The 21,477-nt window shown below is 35.1% G+C and overlaps 1 protein-coding gene across 1 annotated transcript in view; it reads left to right on the forward strand.

Annotated features, from left to right (window-relative positions):
* Positions 1-9,024: 9,024 nt before the first annotated feature.
* Positions 9,025-21,477, forward strand: part of LOC137244970 (uncharacterized) — a 52,559-nt gene continuing 40,106 nt past the window's right edge. The window contains exon 1 of the mRNA XM_067774822.1: positions 9,025-9,372. The gene's annotated coding sequence lies outside the window, so the exon portion shown is untranslated. The remainder of the gene's footprint in view (positions 9,373-21,477) is intronic.

Raw genomic sequence — 21,477 nt, forward strand, 5'->3', positions numbered from 1 at the left:
GTTATCGTGTTTACGGACAGACGGACGGACATGGCTAAATGAATTTCTTTTTTCGCCCAGATCATTTTGATATATAGAAGTCTATATATATCTCGATTAGTTTATGCCGTTACCGGGTACCGTTATGCGAACAAAATTAATATACTCTGTGAGCTCTGCTCAGCTGAGTATAAAAAAATTAAATTTACGGCAACCCAGACTGTTTAGATAGCGAAAAAGCTTTGAAAGCACAAGTAAGCTTTTACTCCACCCGTTTTAACAGAACCCGCCCAACAACAACATATACAGAAGGCGTTGAAGCGAAAATAATGAACTAAGTCAACTTTCACGCCTTTCAACTATTCAATTGAGCGCTACCCCGATATTAGCGATGAAAGTTAAAAGGCACAATTGCTTTCGTAGGGTTAAATTATTTTTATTTTATTTGCTGTCTCTTAAGAAATCCTTTGCCCAAACTTTGCTTTTGCCAGATAAGCAAATAAAAAGCACAAGAGAGAACGATAACAGGATTTAATAATATACCTAAAAGCTGTGAAAATATTCTTAGAGATTCTCCTCCCAATTTGAATGTCGCATAGTGGAACGGATGTGCATTCGAGATGGACAAAAAGTCCCAAAACTCGAAGTACATACCAGTCTTAGTCCTACTCATAATAACTGTAAAATGTCTTAAGCGTGTGTCATCCCAATTTCAATATGTTCTGCGAAAAAAAACACTTACCTAAAATGAGGAAAACATTACAAAAAAAATTCTTTTAGTTGAGGAAAATTTTAATTTTTGTATAGGTACATCTTTTCAATAATTTGAGGGTGTATTTTTATTACATTTTTTCAATCAGGAATACGTCATTGAATATTTCTCACAATATTAGCACGTACGAGTTAGCTCACTCAGAGAATAGGAGCAATCGTCTGTAAAGTTGAGCACGTCGTCTAGAAATTTATTAATGTTCTTCATTTTTAAGAATATTATTCCAATAACCAGGGAAAAATAGTTTTAATTTTTAAGAAATTTGCTTGTTCAAATTTAAGGAAGGGCTTTTATGGCGAGATATCAAATTCACGCTACATTTATGATACTGCAAGCCTACCTTAAGAGAATAAGTTTTTCTTAATTAACTAAATTTTTCCTACAAATAGAACAGACGGGTCCTACACGTTTTACACCGACACCGAACGTCATCCGAAAGGTATATGTGTTTTCACTGAGAAGCTTTTCATGGAAGAAATACACTCGGAGTGCTTGCCCAATCACTTCAGAGAGACGATCCCGCTTAGAAAATTTGCATTTATAACTAACTGGACATGAAAGATAGCTTTTGTTCACATAGAATCTACACCCGACCCACCGTGTGTCGTTATGTAAAACCCACCACTGCAAACTTCAATATGGAAGGTAGTGCTGTAAATCCAAATACATACTAAACATTGCCGCTCTCTTGTATAAGCTTTGTAACTTCGTGGAACGGCATGGGGAAAATTAGAGTACATTCATGGAGTAAATTCAAGTTTGGGAAATGTTGAAGAGTTAAATCAACATCGCACAGGAAGTTTAATGATAAAGTTATAATAAGATATGGAAAGAATTTGTTTTGAACATAAGAGCATAAGAGCACAAAATACGAAAAACTTAACGTTCTGAACTTGTTGTCTTAGGTAAGTTTTTGATGAAGCTCTAAATATTCTAAATCAGGCATCGTTAATTTTTTAACGTTTTTTTTAGTGCGAAAGAACGCGTGCCCAATTTACATCGCTTGACAGCGAAATATATGAAATTTTCCTCAGCCTAATCCATTTGAAAGTGATACTCCGGAATCAGTATACTGAATAACATCGTAGATAAGGTACTATCTGTCGTATTGTTCTAAGTTCCATAGCCCACTGTCGACCTTATCAGCGCGTTTTTAGGCCTGGTAAATTTTTTTCGACTCCAAAAAAGGGTTTTTATAAAACGAGAAATATATTGGTAAGTAAAGTTCTGCCTCTACGAACAAATTTCACTCTACTATGTATACTGGTATTATGGTCAACCCGACCTGCCATGGGAGTCTATCGGAGAAAATATGCCAAAGTCATAAAAGATATGAACACATCGAATTGGTCATAAATAAAACCAAGCAAGTAAAGGTGTCTACGTTCGGGTGTAACCGAACATTATATACTCAGCGTGAGCTTCAATTGCATATTTCATTTCAGATAAATTACTTTTCTATATAACACGTGGCACCGTCCGTTTAAAAGAAAAATGACTCGCCATTTCCTCTTACAATAAAACTTGATAAGTGAAATATCATTGATTCAAAACTATTTTTCGCTAAGTTATAGCTTATTATTCTAGTTTACGACCCTTTTAAACTTGCTTTATATCTAAGTTGCCGTGGTCTTTAACCGATTCCTAGATCTTGAAATATTTCCTTTTATAGGGAAAATTTGTGTACCCAATTTTATTACGATCCGTTGGTTTTTCATCCAGTCTTTTAAAATTTGAAGTTTTTACTATTTATTGTTATAAATCCACTTGGAAAATGAAATACTATTGATATAAAGCTCCTTTTTGCAAAGATATAGCTTATTTTATTCGTCCACGACCCTTTTAAAAATCTTTTATATAAAAGTGGGCGTGTTCCTTTAGCGATTTCGTTAATTTTTCTTCAAAGCATTCCTTATAGTAAAGGCAATCTCCCTGCAGAATTTTGTTACGATAGGTTTAATGATTTTTGATTTATGATTAATAATATTTGTAAAATTGATTTTATCACAAGTGGGCAGTGCCACGCCCATTTTAAACAATTTTTTCAAATTTTTACCAAAAATCTTAATGTCAGTCCACGTGTCAAATTTCAACATTCTAGGTGTATTATTTAATAAACAATCAGATTTTTTGTGTTTTCCAAAACGTTATATATATAAGAAGTGGGCGTGGTTATCATCCGATTTCGCTTATTTTCAATACCAATCTATTCTGGGTCAAGATAAGCTCTTGTACCAAATTTGGTGAAGATATCTCAATATTTACTCAAGTTATCGTGTTAACGGACAGACGGACGGACGGACGGACATGGCTCAATCAAATTTTTTCTCGACACTGATGATTTTGATATATGGAATTCTATATATATCTCGATTCCTTTATACCTGTACAACCAACAGGGATCCACACAAAGTTAATATACTCTGTGTGCAAAAAAAAAAAATTTTGTTTAAGTCAAATTTTAACAAAAAATTTAATATCTTTACAGTATATAAGTAAATTATGTCAACATTCAACTCCAGTAATGATATGGTGCAACAAAATACAAAAATAAAAGAAAATTTCAAACTGGGCGTGGCTGCGGGCTTTTTCATTTAATTCGTCTAGAATACTTTTAATGCCATAAGTCGAACAAAAATTTACCAATCCTTGTGAAATTTGGTAGGAGCATTGATTCTATGGCGGTAACCGAAATCGGTTAAAGCCACGCCCAGTTTTTATACACAGTCGACCGTCTTTCATTCCGCTCGGCCGTTAACACGATAACTTGAGCAAAAATCGATATATCTTTACTAAACTCAGTTCACGTAATTATCTGAACTCACTTTGTATTGGTATACAAAATGGCCAAAATCCGCCTCTGACCACGCCCACTTTTTCTATATCGAAAATTACGAAAAATGAAAAAAATTCCATAATTCTATACCAAATACGAAAAAAGGGATGAAACATGGTAATTGGATTGGTTTATTGACGCGAAATATAACTTTAGAAAAAACTCTGTAAAATGGTTGTGACACCTACCATATTAAGTAGAAGAAAATGGAAAAGTTCTGAAATCAAAAGCCCTTGAAATCTTGGCAGGAATACTGTTCGTGGTATTATATATATAAATAAATTAGCGGTACCCGGTAGATGATGTTCTGGGTCACCCTGGTCAACATTTTGGTAGATATTTAGAAAAGGCGTCCACCTATAGAACTAAGGCCCACTCCCTTTTAAAACCCTCATTAATACCTGTAATTTGATAACACATTCTAGTGTCAGCCCTGGTCCAACCTTATGGCGATATCTCGAAAAGGCGTCCACCTATAGAACTAAGGCCCACTCCCTTTTAAAATACTGATTAACACCTTTAATTTGATGCCCATGTCGTACAAACACATTCTAGAGTCACATCTGGTCCACCTTTATGTCGATATCCCGAAATGTCGTCCACTGGCTCACTCCCTTTTAAAATACTCTTTAATACCTTCCATTTGAAACCCATGTCATACAAACACATTCCAGGGTTATCCTAGGTTAATTTTGCTATATGGTGATTTTCCCTTATTTAGTCTCCAAAGCTCTCAGCTGAGTATGTAATGTTCGGTTACACCCGAACTTAGCCTTCCTTACTTGTTTGAAATTCTGTTTGAGCACAAGTGTTCTTTCCCGAATTTTTAGTGTATTCTCTTTAACTTAAGTGCATTTCATACTCGAATATGTAAATTTCATAAAAAAAAAAAAAAATTCCAATGCATTGCTGGATCTGCCTTTCGGGTCTTGCAGGGAACTGACAATGCTTCATAGAGAACAGAGAGATAAAGGAAATGTCAAAACTTGGCTGCGTAAATTTTTATGGGGCTGCTGACGGATGTTCTTTAATGAAGCAAGGGGGCTCTGTGTGAAGAGAAAAAATCAATTATTTCACTAAACTAAATTGTAAATTGTGATTCCATTAAGTTTCTGTGTGAAATTGGTATAAGGAAGAACATTTTTGTTTTAATTAAATTTAAAAAAAATTACCTCATATTATGTATAGTTTTACTGTTCTGTAAATAATTAATTATTATATTAATTTAATACATTCGGCCTCAATTAAATTCAGTGGAGGTTGCGAGAGAATCAATTAATTTTTCCATACAAAAATTAAGAGCGGTAATTCCCGCTTTTTCCACTGAATAGTTTTTTTTTTAATTTGCTGGACTAATGCCATGAATTCCCGCTATGACCATATGCACTTTCTACGACTGGTACGTTTAAATTTTGAACGGGGATTACCCATATTAGAATTAGTTGAATTGTGGTTTTCTTGTTATCGACAGTAGTCTAATACTTTAACAACACTACCAATGTACAGTGATAAAAAGTAAACGGTTTTTGTCGGTTGAAAGATTCGATTCAAAATGTGCGGTAATTCCCGGCATTGCTTTACTGAGGGGCACTTGAATGGCGGGAATTCCCGCAGTAAAGCCGAATGTGTTAAAAGCTCCCAGAAATTCTAATAAAGCAAGAGCTTAAATGAAAATTATATGGGCTGCTACAAAACTCCTCGTCTAATGAAATAAAATCACCTGATTTTAGGTGGTAAAAGTATAAAAACAACAAAAGGTAGAAAATGAGTTATAAATGGAAACTTTCAAAGTATATTGATTGCTTGATGCGCTAAAGCGTAAAGCTTTCAATGTGTGGATCGTTAATGATACACCATTATGGGTTTTGAAATATTTGGCTATATGATTTATGACTTTGTTTTGTATGTATATGAATTCAATAAAAAATAATTTGTAAAATAAACATTTTACAAAAATAACAAACCCGGTCTTGAAGGCGACAATTTAAGATAAAAAAATACCTTTGTATGTGCAATTTGCAACACTTTCGCTAAGTCTTTTATATATATATATATATATATTTTTTTTTTTTTTTTTAGATTTTTATAAATTAGGTTTTAACCTTCCTATACTCGTGCCAATTCTTGTAACATCTGTACACGCGCACGGTCTCACAGACCGATAGTTCATACCCCCTACAATTAATTTTTTTACATGCTTTTTTTTAATATTATAATTATTTTAAAATTTAGGGCATAATGAAATAAAATAATAGTGTGCACAGTACTTCATTTATTAGTTATTTTACAGACTTTCAGTCTATCACAAATCAGTCTCAAATTTGAGATATTTTTCTTAAGTAATAGGAAAACAAAAATAAAATCTGAAATTCATCTTAAAAACAAAATAAACCTCTTAATAATTTTAAAATACATATCAAAGTATATATTTATCTAGGTTTGGCTTAGTTTTGAGCCTCACCACAACAATCAGGGCATACTCGCGTCGGTCTCACGGACCGATTGGCGCCAAATGATACAACACGTACGCTTCGCACGAACGCATAGCGTCATTGTAAATTTTACCAAGTAGCGCAACTAACAGCTGATCGGTGAAAATTCGCACATGCACACGCACAGTTCTCGACTCAGTTTCAAAAAAAAACTTTAGTTTATTTAACTCAAATTTTAAAGTGAAATACTCCTTATGAATTTATGTATATAGAATATATAAGGCGTTTTTGTTGTTATTAAAACAATAGTTTTATTTATATTAAAGCTTTTATAATTTTTTTTATACTCAGTTGAGCAGAGCTAACAGAGTATATTAACTTTGATTGGATAACGGTTGGTTGTACAGGTATAAATGAATCGAGATAGATATAGACTTCCATATATCAAAATCATCAGTATCGAAAAAAAATTCGATTGAGCCATGTCCGTCCGTCTGTCCGTTAACACGATAACTTGAGTAAATTTTGAGGTATCTTGATGAAATTTGGTATGTAGGTTCCTGGGCACTCATCTCAGATCGCTATTTAAAATGAACGATATCGGACAATAACCACGCCCACTTTTTCGATATCGAAAAATCGAAAAAGTGCGATAATTCATTACCAAATACGGATTAAGCGATGAAACTTGGTAGGTGAGTTGAACTTATGACGCAGAATAGAAAACTAGTAACATTTTGGACAATGGGCGTGGCACCGCCCACTTTTAAAAGAAGGTAATTTAGAAGTTTTGCAAGCTGTAATTTGGCAGTCGTTGAAGATATCATGATGAAATTTGGCAGGAACGTAACTCTTATTACTATATGTCTGCTTAATAAAAATTAGCAAAATCGGAGAACGACCACGCCCACTTTAAAAAAAAATTTTTTTAATTCAAATTTTAAAAGAAAAGTTAATATCTTTACCGTATGTAAGTAAATTATGTCAACATTCAACTCCAGTAATGATATGGTGCAACAAAATACAAAAATAAAAGAAAATTTCAAAATGGGCGTGGCTCCGCCCTTTTTCATTTAATTTATCTAGGATACTTTTAATGCCATAAGTCGAACAAAAATTTACCAATCCTTGTGAAATTTGGTAGAGGCTTAGATTCTAGGACGGTAACTGTTTTCTGTGAAAAAGGGCGAAATCGGTTGAAGCCACGCCCAGTTTTTATACACAGTCGACCGTCTGTCCTTCCGCCCGGCCGTTAACACGAAAACTTGAGAAAAAATCGATATATCTTTACTAAACTCAGTTCACGTACTTATCTAAACTCACTTTGTATTGGTGTAAAAAATGGCCGAAATCCGACTATGACCACGCCCACTTTTTCGATATCGAAAAATGAAAAAAATTCCATAATTATATACCAACTACGAAAAAAGGGATGAAACATGGTAATTGTATTGGTCTATTAACGCAAAATATAACTTTAGAAAAAAACTTGGTAAAATGAGTGTGACACCTACCATATTAAGTAGAAGAAAATGAAAAAGTTTTGCAGGGCGAAATCAAAAGCCCTTGGAATCTTGGAAGGAATACTGTTCGTGGTATTACATATATAAATAAATTAGCAGTACCCGACCGATGACGGTCTGGATCACCCTGGTCCACATTTTGGTCGATATCTCGAAAACGCCTTCACATATACAATTAAGGGCCACTCCCTTTTAAAACCCTCATTAATACCTTTAATTTGATACCCATATCGTACAAACACATTCTAGAGTCACCCCTGGTCCACGTTTATGGCGATATATCGAAAAGGCGTCCACATATAGAACTAAGGCCCACTCCCTTTTAAAACACTCATTAACACCTTTCATTTGATACCCATATCGTACAAAAAAATTCTAGAGTCACCCCTGGCCCACCTCTATGGCGATATCTCGAAAAGGCATCCACCTATAGAACTAAGGCCCACTCCCTTTTAAAATACTCATTAACACCTTTCATTTGATACCCATATCGTACAAACAAATTCTAGAGTCACCCCTGGTCCACCTTTATGGCGATATCTCGGAAAGGCGTCCACCTATAGAACTAAGGCCCACACCCTTTTAAAATACTCATTAACACCTTTCACTTGATACCCATATCGTACAAACAAATTCTAGAGTCACCCCTGGTCCACCTTTATGGCGATATCTCGAAAGGGCGTGCACCTATAGAACTATGGCCCACTTCCTCTTAAAATACTCTTTAATACCTTCCATTTGATACACATGTCATACAAACACATTCCAGGGTTACCGTATGTTCTGTTTACAACATGGTGATTTTCCCTTACTTTGTCTCCACAGCTCTCAACTGAGTATGTAATGTTCGGTTACACCCGAACTTAGCCTTCCTTACTTGTTTTTTTTAACTTTGAAAAAACTCCGAACACCATTCCTTCATTATATGACCTTCGACTGTCTAGTCCACTGCCTTCCACTCTATTCGCAACATAACCTCTCTTTAAGATGCCAAACTATATAGTAAACAATGCATAGCGTGCACTAAAACGAAGTAAGCCATAAATTCGACAGCTAGAATAGAGCTCGGCTTCTCCAGATCTTCGTGCATAAAAATAATTACGAAAATGTGTTTCGCCGGTCTCAGAGACTAATGCGCGAGTATAGGAAAGTTAAAAACAGTTCTGGCTAATGCAGCTGAAATTATTTCCACGTTTTTGCCTTATCACATAAAAATATATGAACTAAACGAATTTGTATCTTTTTTTGCTAAAAAAAACTACCCCTAACATTCGTTACATTACTAGAGCTTAAAGCAAACTGTTTTCGCAAAAGAGAGTACTCAATCAAAAAATGGTAGTTTCGTCAGCGAAACGTCTAGTTACCACCCCACAGTCCACCCATTATGTTAAAACCGAGCGTCATCGGCCTGTAGAGCAGCAGCATCAACATCAGCTATTTGAACCATAGAAATATATGGAAATAGTCGACAGCATCAGTTGAGTAGTTCGCCTTCATCGGAGTGTATAATGTGCTTTCGCCGAAGTACTATCCTGACACAAAACAACAAGACATTTAGTGCTTTTTTGGGCTTGGCAGTCTAAAGGCGGGACACTATTCAGCTTTAATCCTGTAATACACAGACATAAATCTCATATGATGATTTATGAACGCAACGCCTAAATAGTTAGAAAGCAATAAAAGTATATGAACGAATCATCGTATTTAAACTATTTTTTCTATGAAATATTAAATTTACACTAAAATCTATTTAAATAATTACGGGTAGAATCAACTAAAAATCAAACCAACTACAGCGAAACATTAATTTACTGAAAACAAAATACTCAAGTGAGTGTAAAATTCTAAGTGAAATAAATTATATTTGTATTGTAGGTCATACATATATATGTATGTACGTAAAAATATTTGCAATGCATTTTGGGGAAAAAAATTAAATAACTCTAAAGTTTGAGAACAAGTGCTCATTCTATAGTATAAATGCATATTTTATAAGCAAAGTCACAATATATATTTATATAAGGACGCACCTATGCACATTTGGCCGTATCAATAAAGCGAAGCCGATCGAAGAAAACCTTTCAATTTTGATGCATGCCAAATTGTTTTAAACAAGTTAAGGTGTCTTAGTTCGGGTGTAACCGGATATTATATACTCAGTGTGATAGACGGAGAGCTGGCTACTGAGATAGCAACATGACTCGGTCCAAGGAATATCTCACCTGGAAAAGGTTCCATTAGTAACGGTGGAGCGAAAGCCCGACCGCCGGAAGGCGCACTGGAAGCTGTATGCGTGGGCGGGCGGATAAAGATGCGTATTTTTTTCCTTAAAAAACTGTTAACGGACAAGGCTGAAAATTCGTTCAGGTGTTCAGTATACTTAGCTGTAATAGGAAAACAATTGCCAGAAGCGTAAGTGGAAGCCAAATGGTTGCCAGAAGTCGGCCAAGTTGCGAAAATTTTGCAAAATTTACATGTTGGGGGACAATCTTATTATTTATTTATTATGCATTGAAAAGAGTTCCTGTAAAATGCCAGAAGATAAAATGGAAGCAATCCCTAAATATCAAGGAGAGTAGGCGTGAGCGTCGGCCAGCGGCGCGCGGCCCAGCGGCTCGGGCAGCGATTCTGACTTATTTTATCTGATAAAAATTTTATGAACACTTCTGGCAATTTATTGGAGGTTTCTTAAGAAACTAAGAAAACTACCACACAAATGGCAGACGCTCATTCGGAAAATTTATTATTTTATAAGAACTTCAAAAACCCATTAAATTGAAGCATATAGCTCAATGACTACGCTCAATTAAAATTTACGAACGAAGTATAATTCAGTTATTTTCATAATCAGTATCGAATACATCTTCTTCATTATCTTCGTACTCTGGATCTTCATCGCTATCATATTCATACACGTCGCTGTCAACTGGAAAAAAAAGGAATGCGTTATTGTATCGAAGTTTTCACGTACTTAATTGACTTGAACGGAAACTGAAATTTACCTTGTTCACCGTTTAAAATTACGTCTTTCACTGATGATGGTAGTTAGGGGCCTTCAAACCCATTAAAAAGTCATATTTATTATCAACTGTGGTCCACCCATAGTCCTCTGGATCTAATACTACTGGATCTGGAAGTGTTGCATTATTCCGTACATGTGAAATATAATGTGCCCTTCCCATTTGTTGATATAACTCGCTGTGGCATGGAGGTAAACATGAAGCATCAAAGTTTTTCAAATGCTTTTTGAGGAAAGCTTCATCAGTTTTCTTCGCTTTGTAATTCCGAAGAAACATTTGACACCTCACATCGTTAATATTTTGGTCGATCTAAATCGATACATAATACAGATAAATGTTTCAATTTTTTCAAATGTTTCTTCAACATTGACTGACGTGTTCCACAAGTTTGCGAAGGCTTTCTGGAACTCTTCCTTCTTCTTGAGCAATTTAAAAGGGCGTTGTTTGCCTTTATCGTAAAATGCGGGGTTGTAATCGCACCCAGTAATTGCATGGAAACCAGGCAATCCTCTACATACATTCGAGCCAAACCCGATGTAAATGATCGCAGAAATTTTTTGAATATTAATACCTAACATGATAATTATGTCTGTATCAGAGCACTTGACAAAAAGATACGTATCTGGATTCATTTTGGATGCGTGATAAATAATTTTGGAACCTGCTTCTTCATGCGATGGACAAGAAACATTCATGTTTCTCTTCTCGAACAACATTACCATTTTCATTCAGACTATACGGCCACTGTGGTGTGATGGTAGCGTGCTCCGCCTATCACACCGTATGCCCTGGGTTCGCACCCCGGCCAAAGCAACATCACAATTTTAGAAATAAGGTTTTTCAATTAGAAAAACATTTTCCTAAACGGGGTCGCCCCTCGGCAGTGTTTGGCAAGCGCTCCGGGTGTATTTCTGCCATGAAAAGCTCTCAGTGAAAACTCATCTGCCTTGCAGATGCCGTTCGGAGTCGGCATAAAACATGTAGGTCCCGTCCTGCCAATTTGTAGGGAAAATCAAGAGGAGCACGACGCAAATTGGAAGAGAAGCTCGGCCCTAGATCTCTTCGGAGGTTATCGCGCCTTACATTTATTTATTTTTATTATACTCATAACATCGCAGATAATTCAAGACAACTGTCTTGTTTCGTATAAATGAAATGAGCTACTTCATCACTTTGCTAATGAGATATTAAGAAAGTTACGAGAGCTTCTTTAAACCTATAATTTCTAAGCTCTGTTGCAAAGTCATTCGTCCTCGCCTGTTCTGGACCAGATATGACGTAGTCATGATTACTTTCGGAACCTCTTCTTAATGAACGCTCATAATCTTTGATAGATGGGGAGCAGTATCGGCCATAATAATATGCACACATCGTGTATTGTAACTAGTGAGAATTTGAAGAATTTTTTTTAGAAATATCACCGAACGATTGCGGTAAAGAAACCTTCAACAATTACAACATCGATATGCGCTGGCAAAGGTGAATCACACCGAAGACTTTACATCTTGACAGCTTTTTTAATATCACATATCGTTCCATCTGAATGGCATATGGAAGGAGGCATCGGAGTAATATGGAAAGTAAATATCTTCTCCAAGTCAGTTGAGTTTTCCATCGAAATTCCCAACATACGGCCGAATAAATCACGTTGAATGCGTACTTCTTGCACTTTATTATTTTTAACGATTTTCTTTTTTGCATTGCAGCTTGTGAAATTCATTATTTTATTCTGCTTTATAGTAGATTCAAATCTTCGATCGTCTTGTGAGCACTCTATTATAAATGTTTCTCTCAGTTCTTGTCCTTTCTTTTCTACATTGAGAAGAAATTCAGCCACAGAATTAGGCGCGGTACGATGTTGCATCCTGAATTTTTTTCAATCCCTAGTAATCAAACACATGATAAATTATGTATGATCTCAAGCCATGACCTTTAGCCCATCGCTGTCGAGCACTGATCGAGTTCGTAAAGTGTGTTAATCCTGTCAATCTTTTTTTGTTGCATCAGCATTCACGGTCTGTTCTAGAGTTAGATCTATTGGAATACGCCAAAAGGAGTTAGACGTTCTTCTTATACAGCCATCGGGCATAGTTAGCTTGATTAAATATGAAAAATAAATTACTCAGTTTTGGCATGATAAATTCGTAGAGATCGAAATCTCCTACACGAATGCTTCTAGTGAACATCATATAATAATTAATAAATTCTATATACATCATATACAATTGTGCAGTTTTACCATGTATTCCAATGAGTGTATCTTCTTTAAACTGTCTATATTTCTCTATCAGTTCAACAAAGTCCCTGTCAGTAAATGCATCGTTTGACAATTTTTCAGACTGTAGTTTTATTAGAAAGTCCTTAGTGTGCTCAGAAATATTTAAGCCACACTTCTGAATGAAAAATTCTGCATGTAAAATCTGTAATCCTAGAGGAATCAACGGATTTAGTCGCTTACAGCGGTTGTAATGCTTACGGCTTATGAAACCGTTTACTGATTTACTGGTTATTAATTTACTCTCGACCATCATATGAGTTAACCCACAGTCATCTATGAATTTCCCTACAGCCCTTAAATAGGCCATCATTACATGAAAGGCACCCATATGTATGAAAAGATCATCAAAGTGAGGTTTTTCAATTGATTGTATCTGATATGCAAGTTTGGAAATAGCTAGATCGTACGCAATCTGCATATAATTTTGTTGGCATTCTCTAACAATTTTCTGAGTATGTCTCATAGTTTCATACACCACTGCGGGATTTGTAGGAGACTCATTGATCGGCATGAGATAAAAATTTTTTTTGCTTAACGCTGCTATAATTGGTGATTTTTAATTAAAGCCTACCCACATTGGAGTATCACGAACTTGTTTGTCAAAAAATATTCATTTCTTTAAACTTACCTTGCAATAATACGACTAGTTAGAGTTAAATATAAACAAATCTAAGTAAAATTTACATTTTATTAAATTAATTAGTCAAATAGCCACGCGCCGCTGGCCTACCTACGCTCACGCCTACTCTCCTCGATATCTCGGGATTGCTTCCATTTTATCTTCTGGCATTTTACAGGAACTCTTTTCAAGGCATAATAAATAAATAAATAAGATTGTCAGAAGTGTCCCTCATCATGTAAATTTTGCAAAATTTTCGCAACTTGGCCGACTTCTGGCAACCATTTGGCTTGCACTTACACTTCTGGCAATTGTTCTCCTATTACAGCTAAGTATACTGAATACCTCAACGAATTTTCAGCCTTGTCCGTTAACAGTTGTTTAAGGAAAAAAATACGAATCTTTATCCGCGCGCCCACGCATACAGCTTCCAGTGCGCCTTCTGGCGGTCAGGCTTTCGGGTCGCCGTTACTAATGGAACCTTTTCCAGGTGAGATATTCCTTGGACCGAGTCATGTTGCTATCTCAGTAGCCAGCTCTTAGACTATGAGCTTCAATTGTACATTTCATTTCAGATAAATTACTTTTCTACATAACACGTGGCACCGCCCGTTTAAAAGAAAAATGTCTCCCCATTTCCTCTTACAATAAAACTTGATAAGTGAAATATCATTGATTCAAAACTATTTTTTGCTAAGTTATAGCTTATTATTTTCGTCTACGACCCTTTTAAAAATATCTTATATGAAAGTGGGCGTGGTCTTTAACCGATCTCGTCCATTTTTTCTAGAAATATTTCTTGCTATAGGGAAATTTTTTGTACCCAATTTTATTACGATCAGTTAATTTTTCTTCGAGTTATGGCTCCCGAGACAGAAAATCACTTAGTCATAAAAGGGGCGGTGCCACGCCCATTTTTTTAAATTTGAAGTTTCTCCTATTAATTGTTATAAATCTACTTAGGAAATGAAATGCCATTGATATAAAGCTCTTTTTTGCAAAGATATAGCTTATTTTATCCGTCCACGACCCTTTTAAAAATCTTTTATATAAAAGTGCCGGTGTCACGCCCATTTTAAAAAATTCTTTAAAATTTTTATCAAAAGTCAAATTTCAACATTCTAGGTGTATTTTACTAAATAATCAGATTTTTTGTCTTCCAAAATGTTATATATATAAAAAGTCGGCGTGGTTATCATCCGATTTCGCTCATTTTCAATACCAATCTATTCTGGATCCAGATAAGCTCGTGTATCAAATTTCGTGAAGATATCTCAATATTTACTCAAGTTATCGTGTTAAGGGACAGACGGACGGACGGACGCACGGACGGACATGGCTCAATCAAATTTTTTTTCGATGCTGATAATTTTGATATATGGAAGTCTATATCTATCTCGATTCCTTTATACCTGTACAACCAACCGTTATCCAATCAAAGTTAATATACTCTGTGTGCAAAGCATGCTGAGTATAAAAATATGCATAAATGAAAAGCACGACCACTAGCAGCAATAGAGGTTGACTAATCAAACCTCACACTGTATTCCTGAAACAATAATATATTTACACTCACGGTAAAAAGTATTGCCATAAGGACTTCTTTTGTTGTTTTCACCTAGTTTTGCTTAAGAAAAATAATTTTCGTTATTTCTTTATAAAAGCAAGTACAAATATTTAGTAAAATTCGCGAAAATTCGAAAGACGAATCTTCAGTGAAATTGTCATTAAAAATTTTCAGTTTTTCTGAGAATGCAGTTTTGTAGCTCATCGAATTTAATTATAATAAAAGTGTTAATCTTCATCCCCGAAAAAGATATCCTGATTTTCGGCAAATCTTTTTGTCGGCTGGGCTGAGCATTTTCTTCCATACAAACATTTGAACGGAATTTTTTTTATAAGGTACTTTAATTTTCGCGAACTTTGGGTAAGAACTTTATTTTATATTGATTTTATAACATATTTTTACATGTTTTATAAAAAAAAAGACTATTTGGACCGCTGGATGTCATCGTGCTGCCTTCTTATCCGTTATCCCTTGAACCCGAATTGTAATAAATTTACTTTCGAATCGAGTTGTGCTATAAAAACTGCTGACGGGTGGAGAAATTTTGGATGCAAAGGTACAGAAACTTTTCGAAAAAATGTTCCTCGAATATTTCAAAAAGCATACATGTATCTATCTTCTCCACCAAAGTTGAAGTATGTAGTTGGCAAGAGTCATTCTCGATACAACTCTTACTGAAGTTATTCGCCCTGATAGCTCTGGCTCACAAGCAGAAGAAGTCGAAAGAGTCTACATATATTGCGGATCCACAAATCCTTTTTGTACGACCCGTAATTTTCAGTCAGCCCACAAAGGGTTAATGCACTTATTTAAACTTTTTTGAAGTAAGGATTCCCACAAATCATTTGATTTGTGAGGATTCCTACAACACCAAAATCATTGTGAATGAAACTAAGTGTGATATCTTATCTGTCAACTGTCTAACAGGATGTTCAATATGGCTACTTTTTAGCGTTTTGACAGGGTGTTCAATATGGCGGCGCATATCTTTAGCGGGTGATAGAAAGAGATACAGAATGCGACAGCGATAGTCAATTACAAATCAGGTGATCCAATCACTTTGGAATTTTGACGTCTATGCAGAAGATATCACACTTAGTTTCATTCCCAATGGTATTAACAATTGACAATCAGAAATAAAGGGTCAATTAAACTTCCTTAACCCTAACGCCATAGTCGTAACCATACCCATATCCATAACCATCTCCAATGGGATCGATAAATGGTGCCTTAACCTAAAAATCGTGAAAATTGCAAACATATTCCACAAAAAATAAGTCTCTTAGTCATAACGTATCCAAAACAATGAATAAAATCTACAAAAAGTTATTAAATTCACAAACTCAAATATTTTTAGGTTATGGATATGGCGAGAAACCAAACCCCAATTGGTTGGCTATGATATGGTTATGGCGTTAGCGTTATGGTATGGCACCATTAATCGATTACAACGATTTCCATAAGGTAGGTTCGGTCAGCTGTTTTATCTGGTTATGGTTTTATGGTCAGAAGTCACCATTAATTGGCCCTTTAACCATTTTACAAGAATTTATGGAAGAAAAACAGACAAATATAAAAAAATGCAAAACATTATTTTCGCAACGTTTGCAGCAAAAGATAATATGTATTTATGAAAAATAGGCAATTTTTTGATTAGACGCAACATCTAAGAGTAGTTGCGCATGCATTTTATTTTGATAATATTGAAAGACAAAGAGGAAATACAGATTTTGTTTAACTGTTTTTCTTAAATAACAATAGCGGTGTTTTTGTTTACATGTATATGCAACTGCATGCGCGGGTTAAAAAGCGCTTATCATCACTTAGATAATAGGGGGACTCATTAAAGCATATAAATTTATAAGGTGTAAAATTATATCCATTTACACACGCTGTTATATGAACGCACCTAGTAATATTATTGATAAACTTATTTGCTGTATTATTGCCAAAAAAAGTTTTTGATTGTTATTATTATACAAATTAAAAAATGCCAAGATTAAGTGAAAAATCAATACTAAAACATCTTTACTAAGCCATTCTTGTAAATGACATGTCGGAGATTTCAGATGAGAAAGGCGGCAATTATGTTTGCAAGGTTGCATTCCTTTGAGTTGACCGCGTTTACACCATGAAATGTGCGCGTAAATTTATACAAATTGTGTAAATGATTTTTCATACAAAAGTTGGCAGTTTGTTTACGCACTAGATAAATTTACACGTTTACACACTTTATAACGCATTTATAAGGTTAAATGAGTCCCCCTAATGTTTAGCAGCCCCATCTCCCTACAAGCCTGGTTGTGCTGCATAGCGGAGACACGCACCTCCGTTGGTCATAGTGTATAACCGACATATAGCTGAATCGGTTGCGATGAATTAGAGTACTCAAACACTTTTCCGTTATAGAAGTAGAGAACAGTGTAGAGAATGGAGAGATACATTTCAGTTTCCACTGAGTATAATGCATACTGAAATTTAGCAGTACCAATTTTCTGAGCGACAACTTCATAAGTGTAGATAAAGTTACACACTTAGCAATCCATATAAAGTTTAAGTGCATATGTATATACATGTAAAAAAACCCAGCTAATATATTTTTTAAGGCTGCTGAAGGATTTTGGTAAATGAACTTTGGCCCTGTGTGAAAAAGAAAAATTTGTTATTTCTTTAAAAAAAATTAAGCTTCTGAGTGAAATTGGTATTATACCAATTAAATAGAAACATAATCGGGTCACAATTTTGTTTAACAAAATAATTAAGATTTTTTGTACACAGGGCCACTTGTTTCATTAGGAGAACCTCTGTCGGCAGCCCCAAAAAATATAACGTTTTTACAAAAAATAGTTAAAATCGATAGTAAAAAGTTGCACCTAACCAAATATGCACCTATTTTTGAAAAAATTATGTAACGGGTCCTAGATAGAACTTCCGGGCAAAGTAACATCAAAAATTTGGAAAAAAGTTTTTTCAATTAGAAAAAAGTTTTTCTGAGCGGAGTCGCCCATCCTCAGTGATTTGGCAAACACTCCCGAGTTTATTTTTGCAATGAAAAGCTTCTCATTGAAAATTGATCTGCCTTGCAGACGCCGTTCGGAATCGGCATGAATAATGTATGTAGGTCACGTCTCTCAATTTGTAGAAAGAAGTAAAGGAGCACGACTAAAATTTGAAGAAAAGCTCGGCCTAAAATCTCTTCGGAGGTTATCGCGCCCTGCATTTATTTTTTTTTTAATATAACAAAGCCTTAATTTTCCATCAGATATGATAGACTTTTTTGTATTGAAAATTTTTGAGGTTTAGAAGTGCCTAGTTGAGAGAAAGTCTAAGATAGCGTAGTTGAGATCGATAAATGCGAGCACTAAGTTCAAAAATTACGGTGAATTTTTTAAATTTTCTTTGATGATTTTTCAAATAAAGCAAGTAATATCAAAATATGTAAAACAATGTCAAAGTTTTGTTGATGTTATTTTGTGGTTATGGATGTAAACAATTTAAAATTTCTTGATTTTTTTTAATATGCACAAATAAATTATGGTTACACAGAACTATCTTGTTCACAATCGATTTTTCGAGTAGACGATTAGTCGAGTAGCAACATTTGTATCGACTAACCCCAAAACGGCCGACGAGTTACCGGGGTGACTTTTTCATATTCGCTCCTAAAAAAAAAAACACATTTTTAATAAATTTTGTTAACTCATTTTCCGTAACATCCTAACTTAATGAATTTTAAGTAGAAAAAATACAAAATAAGGTTTTATAATTTTAGTCATAGACAACTGTAACGGGTTGAACACTTTTATTCTTTTTCTGGCAGTCACCGGGTGACTGCGTCGGCCAAAATGTGTTGTAAAAATCTTCGGCCGTTTTAGGGTTAAAAATCGATTAGCTGATGCTCAATTTAAACATATCATGCAGATGGCGGGCTGTCATTGTTCTAATGTTAAGAAGTAAAATTAAAAAATTTTATATATTACAATTTTTGCCATAACAACTTAACAAATTTAGCTGCTTGCTGCAAAATGATTTTCCGAAAAAGGTTTGAAATTTCTACCCTACTTTCTAGGATGCCAAATAAGCAAAGTGCAAAATACATGAGCTGCAAATAGTTTGCAATATATCGACAACATCTGCTCCGAATCGCAGGACTCTTAGAAAAATGACAACAAACCTTATTCGAATAGTCGAATCTGTTACTAAATCAGACAACTAGTTGATTGGTGATAATCGACTTTTTTACTTAACAACTTTTGTTAATTGACTAATTGATTATTCGAATAGTCGATTATCAAAGGCTCTATTCTGAATGCAATTATTGCTTGAACACAGCAAAATATCCATGTCAGCTCGTTTTTCATTAAAAGTTATGCTCTTTTCACGTTTTCTTTAAAATAATTTCATGACGAGGGTAGCTAATCTAAACACCTTCGAAAGTGTGAAATCGCCCATTTAGGGCCGAAGCTGTTGGACCTTAATATACTTCATCATAGTTACATCCACGTAAAGCAAATTGAATTAGCACTAAATAACTGTACCTAAATCTCATGCAAATATGTATCTATATATGTATGTATGTGTTGAAAATTTATGGACCAAAGAAAGCGCGTGCATCGATTTGAGTGGCGAGGAGGTCCTTTAAACATTCACATGTACATACTTATACGTACACAGGGCCGGATTAACAAGTAGGCAGAATAAGTAGTTGCTTAGGGCCCCTGATTTTAGGGGGCCCAAAAAATTAAAAAGACTTCTATAATTTTCTTACAAACATAAAATTCTAGAGAGTGAAAGAAAAATATACAAAACTGAAAATAATTTTTACTGAAATAAATAAAACTAAATTGACCGCATTCAAAAGGCGACGACCGACAAACTAGACAAGGTTCCTAAAAAGAACATTTCCGACTCATTTGAAAAATTGTATTAGCGTGCAAAGAAGTGTATCGAAGTGAAAGATTATATTGAATAATAAATAATAATTATCTCAAAATGTGTACTGGTTGCTTTTATTTTGGAAAATTTCGGTTATTTTTGGAAAAGAGGGTGTAGAAGCCTTCAACTCTATTTTGACTGCTATGCGTTCAGTGAGTAAGTCTTTTCAAAGTGAAAAAGCAGATTTGAAAACCTGTGCTTTTTTGTACGGATCGTTAGAAGAGAGTTTAGTTTCATTCCGTGAAAAGTACAATGATTTCGAGGAAAAAAACAAAACAATTATTACCTGGTGTAGGTTATACAGAAATCGTAAAACGTACTCGTCGTAGAAAAAACAACCTAATGACGGAAATGCTCCAGAAGTAGAATTTTTGCCTCGCGATGATTTTAGGACAAAAGGTTCCCTCGAAATAATCGACAATCTTCACAGTGAAAGTATATGGAAGTTTCAGAGGGATTTGCATTTCTCATCAACTTTTCTCTAAGTGGTGGAGACCTCCACGAAGCTATAAATAACTTAGTTATTTTTTATTCTGGAGACTTGGAATAATTTTTCATTGAAATGAAACAATTCCAAAGTTACGTGAACTCCAGATACACTGATGCACAAAAAACTCATAGTCATTTGTATAAGATTGTAATGGATGTATTTCCTAACACAGAAATAGCTCTTCGGATTTTTTTAACATTAATAATCACAAATTGTTCTGCGAACGATCCTTCTCGCAATTAAAAGGAAATAAAAGGAACGGACGTGAAAAAGGGCCCCCAAATTTATGGTTGCCTTGGCCCCATTGAAGGTTAATTCGCCCCTGTACGTACATACATAACTTTGTGGATATGTACGTATGTATGTGGCGACTCAATATTGCATTAACAATTACTACGTGAGCCTTACCATTACCCAGTAGAGAAAACAAATATTCCGAGCCCGACTTCCGCGCAGATCCCAAATACGGGCGGCCGCCATGATGTGGCAGTAGCGTTTTTTTTAATTAAAAAAAATGTCTAAGCCTTGTCGCCTTCGGCAGCGGCTTGGCAAACACACCCAGTGTATTTCCGCCATGAAGTCATCCACTTGTAGGAAATATTAAAAGGTAGTCCGATTCAAATTGGAAGAGAAGCTCGGCTAAATCTCCTCGAAGGTATACCGCGCCTTGTATTTTTGTAAGTGTATATGTGTACAATTGTAATAGGCACAGCAACTCTACTGAATGACCTCTTTAGAATAACTCAAGCTCTATCCTTAGGTTCGTCAGCGATAGAAATTATTGAACGTTACCCCTATGGAGCGAACTAGCCTTTCCGGCACTGTATTTTCAAAAATTTCACGAAAATATCTTTCAAGCAGTAGATGTCGGATTTTCCGTACGCTATCACCTTTAAGCGCCAAACAATTGATATGAAGCGAGTTGCTTGAACAAAAAGCTAACCTATTTAATGGACGCCAATTAGAAACGCTAAACGGAGCAACACCATTTTATAACTGCGCCTCCGGCGGAGCTGACTTAGTCGT

This window comes from Eurosta solidaginis, chromosome 3 (assembly GCF_040869045.1).
Source record: "Eurosta solidaginis isolate ZX-2024a chromosome 3, ASM4086904v1, whole genome shotgun sequence".
In the NCBI taxonomy this organism is placed as follows: domain Eukaryota; kingdom Metazoa; phylum Arthropoda; class Insecta; order Diptera; family Tephritidae; genus Eurosta; species Eurosta solidaginis.